General features: G+C 46.7%; 1 long non-coding RNA gene across 2 annotated transcripts; it reads right to left on the reverse strand.

Moving 5' to 3' along the window:
* Window positions 1-3067: 3067 nt before the first annotated feature.
* Window positions 3068-17929, reverse strand: LOC120398069. 2 transcript variants are annotated; one of them, XR_005594180.1, is made up of 3 exons: window positions 17863-17929; window positions 5315-5408; window positions 3068-3401 (listed from the first exon to the last, which is right to left on the reverse strand). It is a non-coding gene; the product is annotated as an uncharacterized LOC120398069 (long non-coding RNA). The 2 variants fall into 2 exon arrangements; XR_005594181.1 differs by lacking the exon at window positions 17863-17929 and adding an exon at window positions 14028-14089.
* Window positions 17930-19328: the final 1399 nt, after the last annotated feature.

A 19328-nucleotide genomic window follows, 5' to 3' on the forward strand; every position in this document is an offset into this window, starting at 1 on the left:
GGAAAATATTCCCATGGTCATAGCAGCCTACTGCATGCTCCATATGAGAGAGTAGTTCCCCCGGGATGGAGTATGGAGGTGGATCACCTGGCTGCTGAATTTGAGCAGCCAGATACCAGGGCTATTAGAGGGGTACAACGTGGGGCTATTTGAATCAGGGAGGCTTTAAGGCAACATTTTGACAATGAGCACCAGTAATGTGTCTTTCTATACAGCACTCTGCCATGCTTTGTTAACTTGCCGCCTTGCATGAAAATTGTGATGATTCCTGACAGGGATTTGTAGTCAGCAAATGATCAAACAGCAACTATATATTACTACCAGTAGCAACCACACCTGTAGGAAACAAATAGAGATTGGCTATCTTTCAGAGAGTTTGTTTTTATTAAATACCAATTAACAACACACACATAAAAGTCTTGGTGGGAAGGGAGATAAGAGTGCCGGGCAGTGTAAGCTCTCATAGCTATGTGTAAGTCCAGCTATCATTTTGGAAGCTGTCCAAAGGGGTGGAGTGAAGGGGGTACCAAGACATTCTGGGAAGTTGCAAGGAATGTGTGGAAGGAGTTAGGGGAGGGCATGGAAAGCAGGGCTGTATGGGTGGGGCCAGCATGCATGGAGCATGCTTGGAACATGATTAGCGACCTCAACATCTCTGTTTGCTCCTCCATCACTTTTATCATCTGTTCCTGGCCCTTTACAATGTGCTCCTCACTCTCCTTTCTGTCCCCTACTTGCTCTCCCCTACACCCCATTCCTTTCCCTCCTATGACTAGAGGAGTGTTAACAGGCTGCTTCACCTTGAATGGTTACTTGAAACGTGTTAACTACATATGCTAAACAATCTGTTCCACCTTGTATTTAGCTGTGACACTCTGAGGGCTTGTCTTTGAATCATAAAATATCAGAGATGGAAGGGACCTCAGGAGGTCATCTAGACCAACCCCCTGCTCAAAGCAGGACCAATCCCCAGACAGATTTTTGCCCCAGATCTCATAAACAGGGAAGCTGCACCGCTGTAGTGTTTTAGTGAAGATGCTAGTACATTGTTGGGAGAGCGTCTCCCACCCAAGTAGTTAATCTACCTCCTCAAGAGGCAGAAGCTATGTCAACAGGAGAAGCTCTCCCGTCAACATAGCAATGCCTATACAGGAGGTTAATTCAATATAACGATGTCGCTCAGAGATGTGGATTTTTCACACCCCCAAGTAATGTAATTATACCAATATAAGTCTGTAGTGTAGACCTGGTCTGATTTGGTTTCCCAGGCCTGAAGAAGAGGTCTCTCACCAACAGAAGTTTATCCAATAAAAGATATTACCTCACCCACCTTGTCTACCTGATGTGTTAAAATAGGCCAGTTATGTGCACATTTGTATACAATCAGTTTTCAGAGTTAAACTGTTTTAATTGACTACAATGAACTTTGAACCAGTCCTTACACAAAGAGACATGCTACACAATTTCAGGATCAGCAGATCAGAGGCAGGGCAATCAGATAAACTCTGATTATGTGCTAGAATGAACATATAGACTCAGCCTTAAGTATGGGGTAAGGCATAGCTGCGGGGCTGTTCCCCTTAAAAAGAAGGGCAATATTATTTTACACTTTTTCAGATTACGGCACAGTTCTCTTGTTTGCTTGCTCTCTGGCTTTCTTTATTTCTCTTGTGTATTCTATCACATCTCCTTTGTAAATATCTCGTGTTGTAATGAAAGCTGTTGTACTTCTAGTATGTCAATAATCTCCTGATAACTTCCTTCATGTAATGTGTGCACAGGTAAATTGCTTTGATGAATTATATTTCAAAAGTGAGTAATGAGAACACACTGTTGCTTTACCGTAAGGTGAATGAGAAACTCTTTTGGAAGTGTGCAAATATTGGGAGTCAGACAAGTGTTTCAGTAAACATCCCTTTTTGTAGTGACTACTCACGCCAGTATCTGTCAATGAGGAGTCACTAGGGATGGGGTAAACATAAATGTTAAGATGGACAATAGCAATATTTTGTTACATAATATCACACAAAATAATATAGCCACTCTGTTGAAATAAAGTGATGCTTTCATGCTGGAAAGGATTAAGCCACTTTCAACACAGACAAAGGGACAAGAAGGTTTGGTGAATCCACCTAACTGCTGCTCCAAAATCTTCATCAGACAGCTCCATCGCTAGCATTGCATAGCATGCCTCCATTTACTAAGAAGAAAAACTCCTGGGGTCAGGGGATTTGAAAGAACAGGATTATTTAGAACACAGTTATTTTACCAGCCGCCAGGTGTACTTCATCATATTAGCCTGTCTGAAGATAAAGATCAGAGGGGTAGCCGTGTTAGTCTGGATCTGTAAAAGCAGCAAAGAATCCTGTGGCATCTTATAGACTAACAGACATTTTGGAGCATGAGATTTCATGGGTGAATACCCACTTCGTCGGATGCATCCGACGAAATGGGTATTCACACATGAAAGCTCATGCTCCAAAACGTCTGTTAGTCTATAAGATGCCACAGGATTCTTTGCTGCTTTTGAAGATAAAGAGAGATTTTGTGATCTGTTCACATGCAGTACTGGTGTGACAGGAGTAAGTTACATGATTGTTCTTTTGAAAATATGTACAATTCTCCTATCTGAATAGCCGTAGGATAGCTCGGCAACCTGTGGAATTCATTGTTGCAGGAATTCCTTGTAATGTGTTGCCACTTTATAAAGTTTTATTTTGTTATGCTTCAATAGGTATATCCTATCAGTAGCTGCCTAGAAATGTCGGAACTATTCCAGTAAGATGCTTATGCAGAGAACAAGCTATAATGGTGCCCACAAAGCTTCTGAAAATATCTGAATTACAATGCCTCTCAAATATCTAATTGGCTATACATTTAGTTAATCAAAACTTGGTAAACAATCTACAGTAGTGACATTTGGCATCCTTCAATAATATCACAATCATTGATAACACTCTATTTGGATCATGTTTTAACAGGGCACAAATATTTTGACTCATAATAATCCTTGCAGTTATACATGCCAATAAAACCTCATTGTTTAAGCTGTTTATTGCCAGGGTAGGAAAGAATTCCCTAGCTCCCTGCACCGCAATGGCCAGGCGCATTATTTGCAGAGTAGATTTGTCCTTTTCCTCAGGAGCATGAGACAGAGAGCCATTGCCAAAGGCAGGATTCCTGAGCTGGGAAAACAATGGATTGATGTAGCAGAGCAAATCCTATGTTTAAATTGGGACTCTTCCAAATTCCCATCCTCTGTCTGCCTAGTATCACTGCATGCTCTCCAATGAAGGAAAACATACTGCATCTCTGCCGGTCTGGATGTGGGAAATCAGTTTCATTGCCAAAAAACTGGAATTGCTAAGGTAGAAAGTCATTGTTTGTTCTGATGCTGGAGTCTGGAAGGAGGATAGAAAAAGCTGCATGAATACTGTTTTGTAACTACTATCTTGGGATGCTATAGGAAGGATAATGTGGAAATCGAACAGCTTGGATGGTTTTTTCCACACTTGACAATAGATTTATTGAAGGGAGGGAAAAGGGAACAAAAATAATCTGTGTATCTGATGATGAGGGAAATTATGTCGATGCCTAATCTTTAAAGAAATTGCATGCAAACAATTCATCTCTATGTTAAAGGCTTTGTCTGTAATGCTGCCAAGGTCATTAAATGCACAAATCTAATGAGCAGAAAGCCCTTGAAAGAAAACTGTACTCCTTTTGCTCAGCACAGCATTCCCAGAGCTTAAATGGTAAGAAGCATTGCTTGCCCTGTCTGAATGGAGAACTGCATTTGGAAATAAAGTTTTTAATTACAGCTGGCACTTCCAGGTTTCCCTCATAGTGTATACAGTCCTCATCCTACACAATGCAGTTGAGTCAGATCGGTTTGTCCTTTTTTCCCATCTCAAAGGTGCCAGGGCTTCTTGCTTCAGAGACCCCACCTGTGAACGCTCTCCAATTCTGCCAGTGTCTCTCTGTGACACTGTTCAAAGCTCATTGCAAGACTCTTCTATTCAGGTCAGTCCATTGTTAGTTTTTCCTCTATTCTTACTTTCTGGAGCAGGGCTAAGGTACGATCCACAGCATCTTCTTCCCGTCACTGGCTAGGAGGCTCAGAAGCCTTTTGTGCAGCCAGCACTCTCCATCCATCACAACCCATGTGGCTTCAAACAGGAAGCGCAAGGTTTTGTCCTCTTTGTAAATACAGTAAATTGCTATAATTGTTAGACATTAAAACAGAATATGGGTAGATGGCAACCGCTTTATGATTCCCAGTACAGGATCTGCCTAGAAATGTAGGAACTATTCCAGTAAGATACTTATGCAGAGAACAAGCCATAATGGTGCCCACAAAGCTTCTGAAAAGTTCTGAATTACAACAATGCTTCTCAAAGATCTAACTGTCTATACCAGGGATAAGCAACCTATGGCACGGGTGCCGAAGGTGGCACATGAGCTGACTTTCAGTGAATTCACACTGCCCGGGTCCTGGCCACCAGTCCGGGGGGCTCTGCATTTTAATTTAATTTTAAATGGAGCTTCTTAAACATTTTAAAAACCTCTTTTACTTTACATACAACAATAGTTTAGTTATATATTATAGACTTATGGAAAGAGACCTTCTAAAAATGTTAAAATGTATTACTAGCACGCAAAACTTTAAATCAGAGTGAATAAATGAAGATTCAGCACACCACTTCTGAAAGGTTGCTGATCCCTGGTCTGTACATTTAGTTAAATGGGTGTTTTTAGCTAAAGCTGATAAAAATTCCACTTTTCAGCAAGAGCTTCAGAAATGCCAGTCTTCTCACCTTCTGAACTTTCAGTTTGCTACACTGATCTTGAAGGAGGGGTTACTGCTATCTTTTAATGTACTAATCCCTTTCACCAGAATGGAAACTATTGGGTCCAATTCTGAACGCACCTCCAATGAAGTAAATTGAGAGCAATTTTGCAGAAGGAAATGGAGTTACTTCCCACATAAGTGAGATCAGAATCAGACCTATTGTTAGTAGTATTCACAATGATCTTTACAAAGTTACCCCAAATCCTTGCTATTGCCTGTCACACTAGTTTGGCTACATTAAAAGGATTGCCTTTGATTTAACCACTCAGCAGCACATTCTGAGCATGTAAAACAGCTCCACTGAGCAGACCAGCTGAGTCGCTGCTTTTGACTAAAAACCCCATGCAGCAGAAACTGGAGAAATCAATAACACTGTGTAGCTTAGAAAATGAGCTGAAGTGGTTCAAATTTCTTAAGTAGAACCATCCCAAATAATAATAATGAAAAAAAAAAGCAACTCACCTTGTTACTATTTTAAACATCTTTCTAGTTTGTCAGACACATGCAGGTGCAACCTCCATGATGACGGAAATTGATGAAGGAATACAGGAAGCAACTAGAAACAACGATGCCACAAAGGTGGAAGAAATCAGATTTCAGGTGTTACCACAACGCAGAGGAAATCTGTTTATTGCACTGCACATTCTATCGTAATGTGCTGAACACACACATACACACGCTGCCTCAATAGACATTTCATTAGTCTACAAAGCCTGCACAGAGATAAAAATGTATTGCTTTTTAAATTGCAGTGCCTGGTGTTCTCAGGGAATTAGTAGGATTAGGCAGCAAGATGCATAGTTCCCTCACAAATCATCTTGTGAAGCCTGCTATTTGGGGAGCATAGGCTTCCCACTATTATACAGCATGGAGGGGATCTGAAAGATCTACATCCCGTGGATGACCAAGGGAATACTTCCCCATCATAGAATCTCAGAAGATTAGGGTTGGAAGAGACCTCAGGAGGTCATCCAGTCGAACTCCCTGCCCAAAGCAGGACCAACCCCAATTAAATCATCCCAGCCAGGGCTTTGTCAAGCCAGGCCTTAAAAACCTCTAAGGATGGAGATTCCACCACCTCCCTAGGTAACCCATTCCACTGCTTCACCACCCTCCTAGTGAAATAGTGTTTCCTAATATCCAACCTAGACCTCCCGAACTACAACTTGAGATCATTGCTTCTTGTTCTGTCATCTGCTATCACTGAGAACAGCCAAGCTCCATCCTCTTTGGAACCCCCCTTCAGGTATTTGATGGCTGCTATCAAATACCGCCCCCCACATTCTTCTCTTCTGCAAGCTAAATAAGACCAGTTCCCTCAGCCTCTCTTCATAAGTCATGTGCCTTAGCCCCCTAATCATTTTCGTTGCCCTCCGCTGGACTCTTTTCAATTTGTCCACATTCTTTCTATAGCAGGAGGACCCAAAACTGGATGCAATACTCAAGGTTTGGCCTCCCAGTGCTGAATAGAGGGGAATAATCACTTCCCTCGATCTGCTGGCAATGCTCTTACTAATGCAGCCCAGTATGCCGTTAGCCTTCTTGGCAACAAGGGCATTCTTCCATCCTAAGTGCAGGACTCTGCACTTGTCCTTGTTGAACCTCATCAGATTTCTTTTGGCCCAATCCTCCAATTTGTCTAGGTCACTCTGGACCCTATCCCTATGCTTCAGCATATCTACCTATCCCCCCGGCTTAGTGTCATCTGTGAACTTGCTGAGGGTACAATCCATCCCATCATCCGGATCATTAATGAAGTTGTTGAAGAAAACCAGCCCCAGGACCAACCTCTGGGGCACTCTGCTTGATACCGGCTACCAACTAAAAAGACGGTTACTCACCGTTGTAACTGTTGTTCTTCGAGATGTGTTGCTCCTATCCATTCCAGTTAGGTGTGTGCGCGCTGCGTGCACGTTCGTTGGAAGATTTTTACCCTAGCAACACTCGGTGGGTCGGCTGGGCGCCCCCTGGAGTGGCGCCGCTATAGCGCCGGATATATACCCCTGCCGACCCATCCGCTCCTCAGTTCCTTCTTGCCGGCTACTCTGACAGTGGGGAAGGAGGGCGGGTCTGGAATGGATAGGAGCAACACATCTCGAAGAACAACAGTTACAATGGTGAGTAACCGTCTTTTCTTCTTCGAGTGATTGCTCCTATGCATTCCAGTTAGGTGATTCCCAAGTCTTACGTAGGCGGTGGGGTCGGAGTGAGATGTTGCAGAATGCAAAACTGCTGAGCCAAAGGCCGCATCATCTCTAGACTGTCGAACCAATGAGGCAAAGGTGTCGACCGAGGACCAGGTAGTTGCACGACCTATCCACTGGAAGGGGAAGTGAGCCAGGAAGGCAGCAGAAGAAGCCTGAGCCCTGGCGGAATGTGCAGTAAGATGGCTCGATGGAACCTGGGCCAAGTCAGAGGAGGTGCCGATGCACGACCTCTCCCAAGATGAAATCCTCTGGGAGGAGACAGGTAGGCCCTTCGTCCGGACTGCCAGTACGACGAAGAGTTAGGGCGTTAACGTGGTCACAACTGCACCGTGCCCTTGAGAAACACAGTATACCATGGGTTCACCATGAGAGCCTGAAGCTCGGAGACTCGTCTGGACGATGCAAAGGCTACAAGGAAAAACTGTCTTTCAGGACAGGTATACCAGCGAGCATGTTGTCAGTGGCTCGAATGGGGCAGCCATAAGACTGGTTAGAACCAGGCTGAAGACCCAGGTTTAGGAGGGCCAGATATGCTAACGGAGTGGAAGGTTTCCTACCACCCAGGAGAATCCTGTAGAACCGAGGCAGAACAACGTAACTCGGAACAGTTTAGCCACACTGCAGCCATGCTGTGAGGTGCAGGGATTGTAGGTCAGGGTGGTGAAGTTTGCCGAGATCCTGCCGAGATTATGAGGTTTGGGCAAAGAAGCAGGGGAATCGTGTTGGCCACCGACAGGCCTACAACATGGTGTACCAGTGCTGCCTGGGTCACGCTGGAGCGATCATGATGAGGAGCGCTCTGTCCCTGCGGAGTTTTAGCAGGACCTTGTGAACTAGCGGGAACGGTGGAAAGCGTACAGCAGTCGGCTCGTCCACGGCATTAGAAAGCCTCCAAGATCGAGCCCAGGGAGAGGTCTTGGAATGAGCAGAACTTGCCTCTCTCTTTCTGTCCTCGCGAGAGTGAAGAGGACTATGCGGGGAAAGCCCCACTTCTGGAAAAACGGAATGTATAACGTCCGGAGGACTTGACCACTTGAGAAACCGGAAGAATCTGCTGTGGCGATCTGCCAGAGTGATCCTGACCCCTGGGAGAAAGGACGTTACCAGGACTATCGATTGGGTTGTGCCGAAGTCCCAGAGTCGGATAGCTCCCTGCAAAGAGGGGAGGACTGTGCTCCTCCGTGCGTATTTATGTAACACATGGCCATTGTGCTGAGCGTGAACACCGAGACACAACGCCCTTGCAGGTGCTGTTGAAATGCCTGATACACAAGGCAGACTGCTCTCAGCTTCCAGACATCGATGTGCAAGGCCAGCCCTTGAGCTGACCGAAGGCCTTGAGTGCGAAACTGACCCAGGTGAGCCCCCCAGACGAGAGATGGGGCATCCGTCGTGAGGGACACCGAGGGGTGAGGTGGATGGAACAGCATCCCTGCACCCACCAGGGAGGGCATCGACCCCCAGTCGGGGGAGCCTGGGCCGCTCGGGGGGATTAAGGCGACCCTGACTATGCTGTCTCCGCCCGGGTGGCACCCTGAGGTGAGCCACGATTGAGATGGACGGAGGCGAAGCCTGGCACGATTGGTTACGAATGTGCAGGCAACCATGAGACCCAGGAAACCTAGGCAAGTGTGAGCCAAAGTTGTCGGGAAGGTCCGTAGACCTTGTATAATTGTTACCATCACGTGAAACCGAGGCTGAGGTAAGCAGGCTCTGGCGAGACTGGAGTCCAAGATGGCCCCAATGAATTCTATTCCCTGTGTGGGAATCAGAGCGGATTTCTGTATATGGATCATCAGGCCTAGACGCAGGAATAGATCCTTGTCGACGCCCACATGACTGGTAACTTGGGCTCCGTTGGTCCCTCGAATGAGCCAATTGTATAGATACAGAAAACGTGTACCCGACGGTGGCGGAGAGAGGCAGCTACTACAGCCATGCATTTTGAGTACATTTGGGGCTGTATAGAGGCCAACCGGGAGGACCGTAAACTGGAGAGTATGACGGTTGGCCACAAACCGGAGGTACCTTCTGTATGGACGATAAATGGCGAAGTGAAAATACGTGCCCTTCATATCAAGGGCGGCATATCAGTCTCTGGGATCCAAGGATGGGATGACGGTCCCCATGGATACCATGCGGAACTTCAGGCGAATCATGAACTCGTTGAGTTCCTGCAGGCCTAGGATAGGTCTAAGAACTCCCTTCGCCTTGGGGATTAGGAATTAGTGGGAGTAGAACCCGTTGTTCTGTTCGTCCTTTGGTACCTCCTCTATAGCTCCAATGGTGAGGAGCGTCTGCCCCTCTTGCAAGAGGGATTGCTTTGGGGTCCTGACTGACGCCTACGACTGCCTCAGCGACGCCTGCTGGCAAAGCCCTGTCTTTGTCTAGGTGCGGGGTAAGGGCGGTGAGGCTGGGGCGGAAAGGTCGGCGCTGAGTCACCAGCATGTGCGTGCCGAGAGGGAGCGCACAGCGACCTTGCTGTCCTTTAGGCTTTGCAGCCTAGGGTCAGGCTTTTTTTTTTTTTTTTTTTTGAGAACAGGCCCTTGCCCTTGAAGGGTCAGTCCTGTATAGTGTGCAGCAGCTGCGAGGGAAGGCTCGATAACTGGAGCCATGAAATACGCCTCGTGGCAATACCCGAGGCCCGGGTTGTGGCTGCGGAGTCAGCTACATCCAACGAGGCCTGGAGGGAAGCTCTCGCCACCTCCTTCCCTTTTTCTAGGAGGGCAGCAAACTCTTAACAGGAGTCCTGAGGAACCGACTCCGTAAATTTGCCCACCACCGCCCATAGTAGCGGCTAAGCAGGGCTTGCTGGTTTGCTACGCGAAGTTGCAGGGCCCCTGCCGAGTACATCTGACGGCCCAGTAAGTCCATTCGCCTAGCCTCCTTGGATTTAGGGGCTGGTGCCAGCGGGCCATGGCGTTCCGTCTCAGTGACGGACTGGACGACAAGGGAGCGTGGGGGCGTGGGGTGGACATATAGGTACCTGTAGCCCCTGGAGGATACCATGTACATGCGTTTGACTCCGATGCCCGCCGGCGGGATAGTAGCTTGAGACTGTCAGATGGTATCCAGTGTGGCCTTGATCATCGGAATGAATGGTAGGGCCACTCTGCGGGGTGTCACCCGACAGAATGTCTACGACTGGATACCGTATCTCCAAGACTTCCCCCCACTTGGGGATTCAGATTGAGTGCCCTCCTGTCTCAGGAGGTCCTGATGGCCCCCCAAGGCGATTAGAGGAGGGCCCGAGGAGTACGCCCCTGCCACAGCCTCATCTGGTGAGGAGGAAGAAGAAAGGCCGGGGATAAGCGGGTCCTGTGTGGGCTCGCACTCCTGGACAACCTCCTGATCCGGTGGGACCGGTCGGAGGGGGGCGGCTAACTGTCTCCTGGCACCCAGTGCTCTGATGGAACAGAGTGAGATGGGATCACAGGTAGGCCTTTGGCCTGATGGCACGCCCAAGATGTACAGGGTGACCACAGATGGGGTCAGGGTCCTGGGCCTGGGGCACCTGGAAGACTCTGGTGTGCACATCTGAATCACAGTCCTGCACGTATAAATTGCCTGCGCAGGACAACAGTGATGCATATTTGGATGGCCATGGAGGAGCTAAAAAGCCCTGAGCAGAGTCTCCCTCTCTAGCTGACGTCGCTCGACGCGCAGGGGATTGGTACCGGGAGGCATACCGGTACCGGGAGCGAGAATGGGACCTGCCGCCGGAGCGGTGCCGGGAGGTCGACCGAGATCTCGAGGCTCGACGTCGGGAGTGGCGACGGGAGTCCGGTGCCTGGAGCGGTACCGGGAGCTGGATCGACACTGAATGAACCGGGCCGGCGAACGGGATGCTGATCGGTGCCGCGAGTACGACCGGTACCGAAATGGAGAACGGTGCCGGGACTGTGAGCGGCGTCAGCACCTGGATTGGCGACGGGACCGAGAACATCTGCGGGACCGCGATCGTGAACGGTGCCGCTCCGCGGTGCCAACGCAGGGTGGTCTGATCAAGGCAGGCTTGCTGATCGACCATATAACCCGCACCGGCGGTGCCGGGGGTTGAGGCAGCGCATGCGCTGTCATTGCAATCAACTTCCTCGACGTGGAAATGTCTCCGGCATAGAGGGAATAGTGAGCTCAACCACGGCTCGCACCAGGGAGCATTCAGGTACCAGACTCGACGGCTCTTGCGTGGCCGGAGTCGACAGTGCTGATATTGTCGGTGCCGCGACAGGTATCGGAGCCGGGCGGTCAGACTCAGTACAGCGCTCGGGCTGCGGAGCTGGCGGCTCTGACGCAGCTTAATAATGAGCTCAACCACGGCTCGTACCGGGGAGCTTTCCGGCACCAGACTCGACGGCTCTTGCGTGGCCGGAGGCGACGGTGCCAATACTGTCGGTGCCACGGCAGCTATCGGTGCCGGGCGGTCCAACTTAGTATAGCGCTCGGGCTGCGGAGCAGGCGGCTCGGACGCAGCAGGAGTCCTGTGCCTCTTGATCCTCCAGGAGAGGGATCTGTGCCGAGTGGACGACAGTGCTGGCGACGGCCGGTGCCAGAAGGCCTTGGCGGTATCGGCGATCCGGTGCTGAGGGAGCGCTTCTTGAAGACTTACCAGCGCTCGGTGCCGAGAGCGGAGGCGTAAGAGCTGCCTCCCTCAGGAGCTACTTGAGACCAAAGTCTCGCTCCCCTATTGTTCCCGGCTTAAAGGCCTTACAAATGCAACACTTATCTGTCAGGTGAGATTCCTCGAGGCACTTAGGAGAGGATCTCTTGTCGGCATCGGCTTATGGCCGGCCGAGCACGGTTTGAAACCCTGTGAACCGGGCATAGTACCCGGCACCGGGTGCGGGGAAGGGAATAAGCCCCAAACCCCTGTATAGAAATCTGAACTATATATATACAAGAATTAACGAGAGAAACTACGAGTAGCTAGGGAAGTGGAGGTCAGCTAAGCTGCGCTCCACTGTTCCACCGACCGACATGGGCGGTAAGAAGGAACTGAGGAGCGGATGGGTCGGCAGGGGTATATATCCGGCGCTATAGCGGCGCCACTCCAGGGGGCGCCCAGCCGACCCACCGAGTGTTGCTAGGGTAAAAATCTTCCGACGAACGTGCACACACCTAACTGGAATGCATAGGAGCAATCACTCGAAGAAGAACATTGAGCCGTTGATCACTACCCATTGAGCCCGATGATCTAGCCACCTTATAGTCCATTCATCCAATCCATTCTTCTTTAACTTGCTGGCAAGAATACTGTGGGAGACCGTATCAAAAGCTTTGCTAAAGTCATCATATATCATGTCCACTGCTTTCTCCATATCTACAGAGCCAGTTATTTCATCATAGAAGGCAATCAGGTTGGTCAGGCATGACTTGCCGCTGGTGAATCCATGTTGACTGTTCTTGATCATCTTCCTCTCTTCCAAGTGCTTCAAAATGGATTCCTTGAGGACCTGCTCCATGATTTTTCCAGGGACTGAGGTGAGGTTGACTGGTCTGTAGTTCCCTGGATTCTCCTTCTTCCTTTTTTAAAAGATGGGCACTATATTTGCCTTTTTCCAATTGTCCAGGACCTCCCCCAATCACCACAAGCTTTCAAAGGTAATGGCCAATGGCTCTGCAATCACATCAGCCAACTCCCTCAGGACTCTCGGATGCATTAGATCTGGCCCCATGGACTTGTGCATTTCCAGCTTTTCTAAATAGTCCTTAACCTGTTCTTTCACCACTGAGGGCTGCTTACCTCCTCCCCATACTGTGTTGTCCAGGACAGCAGTGTGAGAGCTTGTCTGTGAAGACCGAGGCAAAAAGAGCATTGAGTACTTCAGCTTTTTCCACATCATTTGTCGCCAGGTTGCCTCCCCCATTCAGTAAGGGTCCCACACTTTCCTTGACCACCTTCTTGTTGCCTACATACCTGTAGAAGCCCCTCTTGTTACCCTTCACATCTCTTGCTAGCTGCAACTCCAGTTGTGTTTTGTCCTTCCTGATTACACCCCTGCATGCTCAAGCAATATTTTTATACTCCCCCTTAGTCATCTGTCCAAATTTCCACTTCTTGTAAGCTTCCTTTTTGTGTTTAAGCTCACCAAAGATTTCTCTGTTAAGCCAAGCTGGTCACCTGCCATATTTGCTATTCTTTCTGCACATCAGGATGGTTTGTTCCTGCGCCCTCAATAAGGCTTCTTTAAAATACAGCCAGCTCTCCTGGACTCCTTTCCCCCTCATATTAGCCCAGGGGATCCTGCCCATCCATTCCCTGAGGGAGTCAAAGTGCACTTTTCTGAAGTCCAGAGTCTGTATTCTGTTGCTCTCCTTTCTTCCTTTTGTTGGGATCCTGAACTCGACCATCTCATGGTCACTGCTGCCCAAGTTGCCACCCACTTCTACTTCCCCTACCAATTCTTCCCTGTTGATGTAGCAACATTGACTTTGATGGAGTTCTGCTAATCTATACCAGCTGGGGAATGTAGGCCGTGGTGTGTATTAGCGAGAATAGTTACAGAAAAGTTTTAAATTATTCTAGAGCCCCAACTGTAAGTTATTCCCATCCAGCCAAAAAACAAAGAATACCGTGTTTTTCCATTCACAATATAGCTTGATTAGCAAGACTAAAGTCCAGTTCTAGCAATGTTGCTAACTCTCATGGTTGTATTACAAATCACAATATTTGGGATTTTTCTTAAAGCCCAAGTTTGTGGAGGAATGAAATTAGCTTCCAGCTACTGTTATTTTTCTGCTTTCCCTTAAAAAAAATTGGTTTTAGCTTTCATAGTTGCTAGGAAAAGTCTGAAGCTTGAAAACATGACCTGAGTGCACCCTAAAGACTCAAAAACCAGAGGGTAAGTCAATGAACCCCCCAATATACCATTTAAAAAACCCTCATCATTTTAAGCCAATCTGACCACTTTTGAATTCTTGGGGTTGGCAATACTGTTCACAGGTCCCCTCCATCAGTAAAAGAGCACCTGGCAACTTCTTGGGTCTGACATTTTCAGGATTCTCTTCTTCCTGGACTCCATTGTCAGGCTGTGGCCAGCAAAAAGAGGGCATGGCCCAGGAACATTCTGTGACACTGCACCCCATATTCTTCATAGTTATATGATTATGATATATTTATGACATAATTATGATGCATTTTGTAAAGATGGGTCATGTAAGGTGTCATTAGAAAAGTTATGATTTGCTGACTATGATTATCTTATTTGTATGCATGGATCATTTTTGCATCTGAAGTTATGAATATTGACTATGTATCTGCATTTTACATGTTGTCATGCCTGGGTGACACCCACTAGGCAAAATGGCTTCCAGTCTAAATAGCTGGCTGTGAAGGGCCTATTAAAGGTAATGGGCCACTAGGAAAAACAATAGGCCTTAGGAGAAGCTTATCCCCCACCTGGTGATCCTTTCTGAGAACACTCCAGGCAGCCTGCTATGACTCAGCAAGATATGAAAAGGCATGTGACCAGGCCACATGACTCTGGACTCCATTTTGGGATGTCTGTATTTTTCCCACAGACTGGTCTGGGAACCAAGTCTACACTAGGGGGGAGGGTCGAACTAAGGTACGCGACTTCAGCTACGCAAATAGCGTAGCTGAAGTCGAACTACCTTAGTTCGAACTGCCTACCTGTCCAGACGCCGCAGGATCGAAGTCCGCGGCTCCCCCGTTGACTCCGCCACTGCCGTTCGCGGTGGTGGAGTTCCGGAGTCGACGGGAGCGCGTTCGGAGTTCGAACTATCGCGATAGTTCGAACTCCGAGAAGTCAAACTCTACGCGTCGACCCGGCGGGTAAGTATAGACCTACCCAAAGGGGTACCACCTTATGCTAAAGCTGTATAAAGTAGGGAGTGACATAATCTGCTATTCTTCACTCTCCCACAACTCAACACCTAAGAGAAGTTCCTAAGGATAAAAGACTTGGAATGGGGGTGAGGATCCCAAGTTGCAAAGCAAATGCAGCTTATCCCATAGGAATCTGCAAGCCTGCTTTTATCATCAGCCAGGGTAAGATATTGTTCATTCATATCCTATTTTCTAGGTAATCTGCTTTGATTTGTTTGCTATCACTTAAAATCTATCTTTAAATTTAAGTATTTATTTTAAAGTAATTAAAAAACTTATTTTACAAACCAGTGAGTTTGGAGTGAAGTGCTTGGGAATCTTAGCTCAGAGGGGCTGTTGCTTTTCCACATTGAGGGGGAGGTGAACTGGATAATAAATTCATACTGGGTTGGGGTTTGGACCAGGACAGGACAGTTCAGCTCTGGGATCCAAGGCTGGGAAATGGATGGTTATTTTGGCTGTAGCCGCTCTCTAGTTGGTTCATGTAATGACTGGTTAGAGAGCCTGCATGTAACTGCAGCTGGGAGTGTCCTGTGTGAATGCCGGTGGAAGTGTAGGACTGGGAGCCTGTTTGTAGCTTGTCATAGCAGCACAGTGTGAGAGGGAGCCCAGGCTGATGAGTCAGAGGGCTCAATGGTACCCCAGTTCCAGGTGGCACCCTGGGGGGGAACCCATCACACCCTCCTCTTCAGTGATTCTCCATCTGTGAGAGCAACCCTTTGGACTGTCCCGTTTTGGCCGGGACAGTCCCTTTTCTAAGCCCTGTCCCAGTTGTCCCAACTTTTTTGGCAAAAGTGGGCATTTGTCCCATTTGCTTTTGCCAACTCGATCAGTAGGCAAGACCAAATGGTCAAAAAAGCAGGGTGTGGAGGAACATGCAGGATTGGGGGTTAGCAGTGATGTCACCCCCTACAGGGCGATGGCAGGGCTTGGGTAGGGGGCAGGCAGGGCTTGGGTGAAGAGTGACACCACCCCGAGTCTCTCACGATGCAGGACAGGTAGGACTCGGGCGAGCAGGGATGCCAGCTCTGCACAGCGAGGAGGGCTCGAGTGAGCAGCTCAGGCCAGCCCCACATGGGGGGTAGGGCTTGGATGAGTGGCTTGGGCCAGTCCCATGTGTGTGTGTGGTGTGGGAAGCCACGAGCTAGCCCATGTGGTTTCCTGTTATCCCTTTGGGAAATGTGGTCACCTTACCTTGGACCCATGTATGGCAAGACCTCCAGCTTCTCCCTTGTGATCTCTCCAATGCAGTTGTGCATTTTCCATCGCAAAATTTTCTGACACATTAAACAATTGGGGGAACCATAAAATCAAGTGAATATCAACAGTGGCTATGAGATATTAGATTGGAGGTCCAATCTTCTGATCAGCCACAGTGTTTCACCTCCTTACTCAGGCTCCTCTGAAGGTGCACCTGCTTGGAGCTACTTTTGGTCCCTTCATGCTACTGTGCTCTCACAGGTATTTATATGCTTGAGATTGCAGTAATGCAGAATGCCTGCTGCATAGTTTGTGTAATGTACTGCATAGGACAAGCATCTGACAAAGTGGGTATGCTCCAATACTTCTGTTAGTGTATAAGGTGCCACAGGACTCTTTGTCGCTTTTTACAGATCCAGACTAACACGGCTACACCTCTGATACTTGCATAGGACAAGGACACCAGGCCTTGCCTTTACCACATATTAATTATTATTGATATTACAGTACCATATAAGGACCTTTAGATGTTATTGCAAATACCATGGGAACGTTCTTTAATTGCAAAGGTAGCACTGGAAAGTTTTTAAAGGAAGCCTCTATAAATTAGTACACTTTGTCTCTCTATTTGTGTGTATAGTTAGATATCTAAATTGTGTGTGTATATAACATATTATATATAATAAAAATGTATCTGGACATTACAAACTTAGAAAGTAGCACTATGACTAGACGAGTTGTATTCCATGCTCAGATGGAATGTGCTACCAAAATAGCCAATTAAGGCCAGAAAAATTCAACCCTCCGTAGAGCTGTTTTGTACTAACCTGCTAGAATTTAGTCTTGGTGAGATTCAAGAGCAGCTGGTGACAGACTATAATTTCAGTCAAACAGTTAGGGAATGGGATATAGTCTTTTCGTGATGTGCAAGCTTCAGTCTCATTAATATAGTTTTTTAGTGGGGGAGGGGGAGACATATTAAACCCGAGTTCAGGTTGAGAGTACATATTAGTAATTTAAAGGTAAAAAAAAACAGTACAGGGATGTTGTGACTTTCCCCAAAACAAGCATTACAAACCCACAAAATTCAGAGTTAATATTTTAAGCTTAAAAGAAATCTAAAATGTTAAGACACAGCCATGCATAGTGAGGGCACCCAAAGAGCCTTAACTCTTGAGAAGAAAAATAATAATCTTTAAAATTCAGTTCCGTCTAATCAGGGACCACAGCCACTAAGATGCATTAGTCATAATTGAACCAGCCCTCAGGGTTTAGTCAGGACCGGCTGACACCTGTGTGAACACAATTTGTGCAGCTAACTGCAAAGGCATGGGCTGCACTATGTCAGTTTACTGTTGTCTTCACAGCCCTGTTCAAACACCATCTATAGTGAAGACTTAAGCAAGCTCTTTGAGGGAGCTTATTCAGAGCAGTCTTTCTCTTGAAAGAAATTCTGTTGTTCATATTCTGTCTGCAGATGTTTCTTAACTGGTTTCAGTTTCAACAACACCCATATGAGACATACAAAAAGACAAGCAAAATGAAATTTGATTGAATATTGCAGAAAAAGCTAAGTATGAAACTGAAAGATTTCATAAATAAGGCAAGTACAAAGAAACAATTCAGAGAGGAGCTTCAAGATGATAGGGTTATAACAGTGCACTCTGCTTTCCATATTGCACTTAAATACAGCAGTATTATGATATACTGGCAACATAGGAATAATAACAATATCAAACTTCATGGGTTCAAACCTTTCCAAAGGCAGCTTGCAATATTGAGATGATGTGGTTTATCCATACAACAGAAAGTCAACTTACTAGTAGACTAAAAAATGTCACTAACCGCCCCTGGTGACTGTCTGGGATTATGGCACAGGTGGATGCTGACATCACAAAGAAGAATCAGAAACAGTGTTATCAAAAAGGTACGTGACTAAACCAAAGATCTTTAAATATGAAACCAGCACATCTGCCCTTCTCTCTCTTGTGGATAGGAAAGAGCAAAGTTTGTTAGATGAGAGTGGGGAAGGGACTGGACAGGGATGAAAAAATTACCTATTTCTTCATCCCTCATTCTAATTGTGCAGATTTATCTGACTATAACAAGAAAAACAATTTAAAACAGTTCAGTGTTTCAGCTATTTTTGAGTCTTCTACTTAACCACCCTCCTTGTTTATTAAGGCTTGTTGTCTCCCCAGTGGTTTTTCCTCTGATGTACAGTAGTTATAAAAGCTTTTCTTATCTATTTGTGTATGATGATAGCTAATTGTACTATAATATACTCATAACTTCTTTGGGGTTAGAGAGATCCCTCAGCATCTTGAAGGATCTAGCCCTATTAAAATCTTCCCACCTGGTTTCAGACCACAATCACCACCATTTAATAACACTTCTGGTTCTCCTTGCTTGTTTCCCATGCCTTAATTTGCATGCAGACATTGTAGTACATTAATACTCATTATTCATCTATTTTATTTTCAGAACAAGTCTACCTTCTGCCTTACTTCATATGGTCATTTCAGCTGCAGGATTATTTAAGTTAAGCAAAAGTACCTTCCTCCCTATTCTTACCTAGGTAAGGCCATCTACCAAGCCCTGCTTAAACACAGATTTTGAATCCAGCCAGAATGTCACCACAGAAACTCTTCTAAAAATCCACATCCCTTCATCTACCCATCCAGAGTTGGCTGCCAATATCTTTCTTCTCCATTCTTTGCACGGTGTACTGGATCTCTAAGAAGACAGACTGGTTCACCTCATCTTCACCTTCCTTCCGGTGTCCCTGATGTGATTTTTCTTTACAATCTTCTTTCACTCATATCATTTGTTCCCATACAGAAAAAAATTATCATTCTTTAAGAGGCCAGGTCTTCTTATTGTAATAATACCTTTTACAATCCCAGAGACAACAGCCATCCTATATAATTGGATATCATGGTTCAGATTCTTCACCAATCAGGAGCCTTTCTTTTTGGCAGCGCCCAGTTAGCTGTCAGCTCATGATCAAAAGTCGGCTGCTGGTTTTGCCTCTATCTTGTCAGGGACAGGGAACCTCTTGAGGGTATGAAAGTTAAATTGCTCCATGTCATTTTCCTTTCTATTATTCAGATAGCATCTAGTTTTCCTTGATGCCTCCCTCCTCCACATCTTTCATGGCAGTGATCAGCTTGCATTTCATTACTTATATTCATATAGACTTTTTGTGAACTTCAAGTCA

The sequence above is a fragment of the Mauremys reevesii genome, linkage group 2, assembly GCF_016161935.1.
Source record: "Mauremys reevesii isolate NIE-2019 linkage group 2, ASM1616193v1, whole genome shotgun sequence".
Classification (NCBI taxonomy): domain Eukaryota; kingdom Metazoa; phylum Chordata; order Testudines; family Geoemydidae; genus Mauremys; species Mauremys reevesii.